The 6,648-nt window shown below is 35.4% G+C and overlaps 1 protein-coding gene across 2 annotated transcripts in view; it reads left to right on the top strand.

The window, feature by feature from the left end:
- TNFSF13B (TNF superfamily member 13b) overlaps positions 1–6,648 on the top strand; it is a 32,200-nt gene that overhangs the window by 16,389 nt on the left and 9,163 nt on the right. The gene's annotated exons all lie outside the window — the stretch shown is intronic.

The following is a 6,648-nucleotide window of genomic DNA, read 5'->3' as shown; positions in this document are numbered from 1 at the left end:
TATCCAATGTTACCGTTACCGTGTGGGCATTGAGGCTTAGCAATGACTAAAGTATGTATGTTTCCTCACTTTCATGGAATTTACCTTCTGATAAGGGGAAAACAGATAAAGAAACAAACAAGTAAAACGTAGGCTGATAAAAGTAAATGCTGTGGAGAAAAATAAAGCAAGCAGGGGGCAGGGGAATGTTTAGGCTGTGAACCACAAAAGAGAGTTCAGAAGTGTCCGGAGCTTAAGCTGGCGCCAAGAATGGGGAAAGAAGTCCAGATAATGAATTTGGATTGACCTTTGTAATAATTCCCGGGAGTGCTATTTTCCATCTGTATTTTTCTATGTGATTTTAATTCTTTAAAACTTATTACAAATATTAAACTATGTGAAATTGTGTTATTATTTATTGCTCTGCGTTTTCCAAAGTCATATGTTTGCAACTCTTAATAGGCAGCAAACTGTTTCATAAAAATTAAAGTTAAGTCCGAAGAAGACCCTAAGGACTAAAGATAAAGCTAAAAACAATGTAACTTGGAAAAGATTTGTTTTACATGTTTAGCCAAAAACAAAAATGTTGTACGTCACACAAAAAGTTACAGCTGCTACTCTATTGTGAGTGTGAATTGCAGTGTTACGCTCTTCCTCGTGTGGTGGCTGCTCTCTGCCAATCCAAGGGCTGCTTAGCTGGGCACCTGCCCTTTGGACCCATGCGTGGGCCTTGTGATGCCAGCAAGCCTCGAGCAGTTTGTAAATGTAAGTGTGCGTGGGCATTTCAGCAATACTGCTTTACTGCGCCCCATACGTTTTGATCTGTTGTGTTTCCATTTTTATTTGTTTCAAGATTTTTTTTTTAATTTACCTTTTTATTTCCTTTTTGATCCATTGATTGTTCAGGAGTGTGTTGTTTCATGTCCACTCATTTGTGAATTTTCCAATTTTCCTCCTGTTATTGATTTCTAGTTTCTTCCCACTGTGGTCGGAAAAGATACTTAATGATTTCAGTCTTATTAAATTTGTTAAGACTCATTTTTGGCCCTAACATTTTTATTTTATATGTAATGGTTAAAATTCTTGAGAATTTTTCTTGTGCACTTAAAAGAACGTATATTCCGGTACTGTAGGATGGAATATTCTATATACATTTAAGTTAATTTGGTCTATATTGTTGTTCAAGTATGCTATTTCCTTACTGATTTTCTTTTGGATGATCTATCCATTGTGGAAAATGGAGTATTATTGACGTCTGCTACTGTTATTGTATGGTTGTCTATCCACTTCTCCCTCAAGAGCTGTTAATATTTTTATATTTAGGTCTCCAATGTTAAGTGCATATATATTTATATTTCTTATATCCTCTTGATGAATTGATTCATTTATCATCATATAATGACCCTCTTTGTCTCTTGTGGCAGTTTTTTAATTTAAGTTCATTTTGTCTGATATAAAAATAGTCACTTCTTCATTTGTGTAGAATATTGTTTTCTAATCCTTTACTTTCAGCCTGTGTGTGTCCTTAAAGTTCAAGTGGGTCTCTTATAGGCAGCACATGGTTCAATTATTTATTTTTAATCTATTCAGCCACTCTACACTTTTAATTCTCCCTCCCCCATATTTTGTTACTGATGTGACAGTTTACATCTTTTTATACTGTGTATCTATTAACAAATCATTATGTAGTTCTTCTAATATTTTTTGTCTTTTAACTTTTACACTAGAGCGAAAGTGATTTACAACTCATTTCAGCCATTTCTTTCAGGTTGATTACTAGAGACTTGTTTTCTCTCTTTGAGTGTGTTATATTTCTTGATTCTTCATGTTCTTTGTGGATTTGCTTTGTTGTCTGTGCATGTGAAGAAGCACTACCTCTCCCAGTCTCCGTGGACTGATTTTGACAGACATGTCCATTGGTCAGCAGTGCTTATTATTAGCCACTCCAAGGCTGGAGGCAAGGCCCCCTTTGCTTCCTTTCTTCCCTCCTGGAGGAAAATCATCAGTTCTTTGCTTCCCCTCAATCATGCAAAAAAATAAATAAATAAATAAAAATATGCGCTTCCCTTCACTTTGTTTCTAACTGTATCAGGAGACCAAGCTGTTTTGGTTATTCAGTGCTTAGTATGAGGCAAGCTAGAAACCAGCTGCACAGAGGGCACTCTGAGAGTCCATGAAGCCCAGTGCACACTCTAATCTCACCATCTGTCCATGGGAGAATCATGCCCTGAGGCAACCTTCTTGGTGCTGAGAGCTCTGCCTGTTTCGGAGAGGGACTGATGTGAGAAAACTGAAATTGCTCTTGTTACCCATGTAAATGTGATTGATCTTAGTTTGTGCCACTCTAGGATGCTTCTACTTCTTAGCTCAATTTTGAATTTTTCTTTAAGGTATTTTGGTGCCAATATTATTGTTAAATCAGTGTTTCTGTGAGAGATGATGTGTAAGGTTTCCTACTTTGCCATCTTGCTGATGTGATCTCATTCAGAAGTTTAAATATGTCATCCTTCTGACTTTTGCCTACATACTTTCAAATGAGAAATCAGCTGTTAATATTAATGAGCGTCCTTTGTACTTGGAGTTGCTTCTCTCTTGCTGCTTTTCAGATTCTCTCTTGTCTTTGTCTTTCACTTGATTAATTATAATGCATCTTGGTGTGGATCTCTTTGAGTTTATCTTTCTTGGAATTCTTTCAGCTTCTTGGATGTGTAAATTTATTCTTTCCTCGAAGTTGGGAAGAGTTTGGCCATTATTTCTTCAAATGGTCTTTCTGCCCCTTTCTCTTCTCCTTCTAGAACTTCCATAATGCATATATTAGTCTGATTGATGGTGTCCTATAGGTCCCTTATGCTCTGCCTTACTTCCTTTTTTTCTTTCTGCTCCTCAATTGCCCTATCTTCAATTTTGCTGATTCTATCTTTTGTCTGCTCAACTGCTGTATAACATTTCCAGTGATTTGTTTTAAATTTTCAATTATTTTTTTCTTTTCAGCTCTGTAAGTTCTATTTGATTCTCTTTTAAAAAATATTTTTTTAATCTCTTTACTGATACTGTCTATTTGCTCAAACAAAATTTTCCTATTTTTTTAATTCTTTTTCCATGATTTCCTTTAGCTCTTTAAACATATTTAAAAGATGCAAAGTCGTTGTCTATTAAGTCCAATGTCTGAGCCTTCCTCAGAAATGGTTTCTGCTAATTTCCTTTTCTTTTTCCTGTGAGTGATCCATAATTATCCCTTTGTATGCTTTGTACTTTTCTTTGAAAATTGAACCATTTGAATATTACAATGTGTAAGTCTGTATATTTTCTCCCACTCTGAGGGTTTGCTGTTCATTGTTGTTGGCTGCAGTTATCTGTTTATTGACTTTTTCAAAAATATTTTTGCAGACTGTATTTGTTGTTCTATATGGTCACTGAAGTCTTTTTTTTCTCTCTCTCTCTCTCTCTCTCTCTCTCTCTCTCTCTCTCTCTCTCTCTCTCTCTCAGTTTGCAGTCAGCCCAACAGAATTTTTTTAAAAAAATCTCCAGTCATAATACTGAGAGATTCACTTAAATACCAGGAATAAAACAAACAAACAAACAAAACCCAGAAACTCTCCTTTTCTTAGCAGATTGGCTCTGAGCTGGGACACTCCTTCAACATTTAGCCAAACTGCCAGCAATTCTGCCTTAGACTTTCCCTCTCACTTGTGCAGAAACCGAAGATCAACTACGGATGTTAGCTTAGGATTTTTTCAGGTACTTCTGAGCATGCCTCTGGCTCTGAGCATGCATGTTATATCACAGATTCCTTGGTGTATATGGTAGTGCTTCAAAGCCCTTATATCTTCAAGCATCTTCCTCTTTAGTCTCCTCCTTCTTAGGTTTTTCTTTTTTTTTTTTTTGAGTCTGCTGCCTGCCTTATCAGCTGTCCCTTGTTCCAGTTGGCTACAGGTAGTGTATGTCTTTAAAACTTTTGATTGACAACAGCCTGCGGAGCTGCTTCCATCTGAAAGGAGCCTCTACACTGTTCAAAATTCATAGCTACAACATTTTGAGAATAGGGTATTTCACTCCCTGGCACCAGCAAGGTGCCACCTAGCACTCAGGCCACCATTTCTATGCCTGGAGGATGGAAGATGGTAAGTGAGTAGGCAAAAATACTACAATACTTTCTTATTGAAGTTTTAATGGACATTTTTTTTCCATGTAATTTTTTTTTACATACATACAGATTTTATACATCTAAAAATGTTAATTCTATAAATTTTTGCCAGTTTAATTGCTGCTTCAGTCAAGGGACTTACTTTTTGAGAGTTCTACTCTGACATTTTCTATAACACAACTCTGATATCTATAATTATATCTTTAGACAATAACTATTGATTGTCTATGCTGGTCTATGACAAAGTTAATATGATTCTTCTTTATTCTTTCTATTCTTCCTGTCCACCATACATTTTTTGGGGATAGTAATACTGTATTTTTTAATTTTTATCAATGAGGTCTGACAATTAAGTTTGAGAACTTGTTGCAATGATGTTGCTAAACTTTTTTGATATCAGGGGGATTATTTATTATGAATTTGTACCAACTGGACAGTTAACCAAGTTACTATTTCGAAGTGCTGAAAAGGCTGCATTAAAAAATTAGACAACCTGAACTTTTGCCAACCATTTTGTGACTTTTGCATCACGACAATGCACCAGCTCACATGGCACTGTCTGTGAGGGAGTTTTTAGCCAGTAAACAAATAACTGTATTGGAACACCCTCCCTACTCACCTGATCTGGCCCCCAATGACTCTTCCTTTACCTGAAGATAAAGGAAATATTGAAAGGAAGACATTTTGATGACATTCAGGACATCAAAGGTAATATGACAAGAGTTCTAATGGCCATTCCAGAAAAAGTTCCAAAATTGCTTTGAAGGGTGGACTAGGCGCTGGCGATGGTGCATAGCTTCCCAAGGGGAGAACTTCGAAGGTGACTGTAGTGATATTCAGCAATGATGTATGTAGCACTTTTTCTAGGATGAGTTTGCAAACCGAATTGTCTAACCTCGTATTTCCACAATTATGTTGATAGTGGAAGTCTCTTGTTTATTTCTACTTTCCAACATAATTATTTCATAGAGGCAATGATGAGGTCTACTCTTAATCTCTCAGTAGAATTTGACTCCCTTTTTCTTGAAACACATGCTTCTCTTGGTTTGTTTCTCTAACCATATTCTTACATTTTTGGCCACGCCTTTTCAAACAACTTTTGCAAATTACTCTTAAATGTATCTCTTCAATATTGATGTTCTTTAGACCTCTGACATAGTCCCATTCTGTAACTCAGTACATTAATCTCAAAACTCTTTCAATTATTTCTCATAAATATAATTTGGATTAATCTGTTTCTCCTCATTCCCATCTCACCATCCAGCACACAAACAACCAGCATCTCTCACCTGCTGGTTTTCTTGCCTACAGTTTTGCATCTTTTCTTATCTGGAAGCCACATAATGGTATTTCTAAAACACAGATATATTGGGTCGGAAAAGTCATGACTTATTTTTTCTATGTTTTTCGTTGCAAAAATGCGTCATGACTTTTCTGACAACCCAATAATAATTTCTCTCCATTACTCACAGCCCCCCAGGGCTTCTTGCTGCCCTTCAGACAGCTCAGCTTACATGGCCCTGCCTGCCTGGCTTCTGTTTTCTGCTGATTTTCCTAGCCCCACCTCATCTATGCAATAAAGTGTATGATTTCTGTGGATTTCAATGCCATATTATATTTGTTTTATACCCCTCCCCCCAAAAAAGTCACTGTGTCTTGAATAAGTTTACTTAATCTACCTTTAAAAAAGTATTATCATTATCTTCTCCCTTAAAACTATTTCCAGCATTTTTAAGATAATGAACTAGAAAACCAAGAGAAGTAACCAAATGCGATAGCTATGACATTTGATATGTGACAGCTGCTCTCTGTAGCATTTATTTTCAGTTATTGAGGGAGGTAACACTGGAAGTATAAATATTTAGGAGGAAATTTCATATTCATGAAATAGAATAAAAAATAAATATTAAGGAAAACATCTTTTAACGAAGTTTCAAAATTTCACATAAAACTGTCATAAATATCTATTCTTTTAAGAGCAGACATTTTTAGATATACATGTAAATTACTTTCACATTAATACTTACATTACTTTTATTTAATTTCACATATTAATGTACATATTAATTTTGTTAAGTTGTCAAAAACATTTAAGTACACCAAGTATTTAAAGCTGAGTGGAGAGGAGAACTTCAAGCTTTATATACCAAGGTACATCTGTATTTTAGCTGTTGACTAATAAAAATAAGCATTAATACTCTCGGGCTTTACTTCCAAATTCTTAAATATCTATTATAAGGAGTGGTGCATGCTAGCTTAAAAAAGGATTTTACAGAATAGGCACTTAATGCTTATTTTCTTGTTAGCATTTATTAGTGGTCTAACTAGCATGCTAAAAATCTAAGTAAAATTTAAAATGTAGAAACATGTTATAATATTTATGCTTAAGTTTATAATTGCTCTAGCTTTTTTTTTTTTTTTAAAGATTTTTTTTTATTGGGGAATTGGGGGGATGGGAACAGTGCTGGGGAATTGGGGAAAGGGGAACAGACAAGTTGCTGTCGTTTTGTTCTTCAATCTAGTTG

The sequence above is a fragment of the Hipposideros armiger genome, unplaced genomic scaffold, assembly GCF_001890085.2.
Source record: "Hipposideros armiger isolate ML-2016 unplaced genomic scaffold, ASM189008v1 scaffold_376, whole genome shotgun sequence".
NCBI lineage: Eukaryota > Metazoa > Chordata > Mammalia > Chiroptera > Hipposideridae > Hipposideros > Hipposideros armiger.
This window is presented reverse-complemented; position numbering and strand designations above follow the sequence as displayed.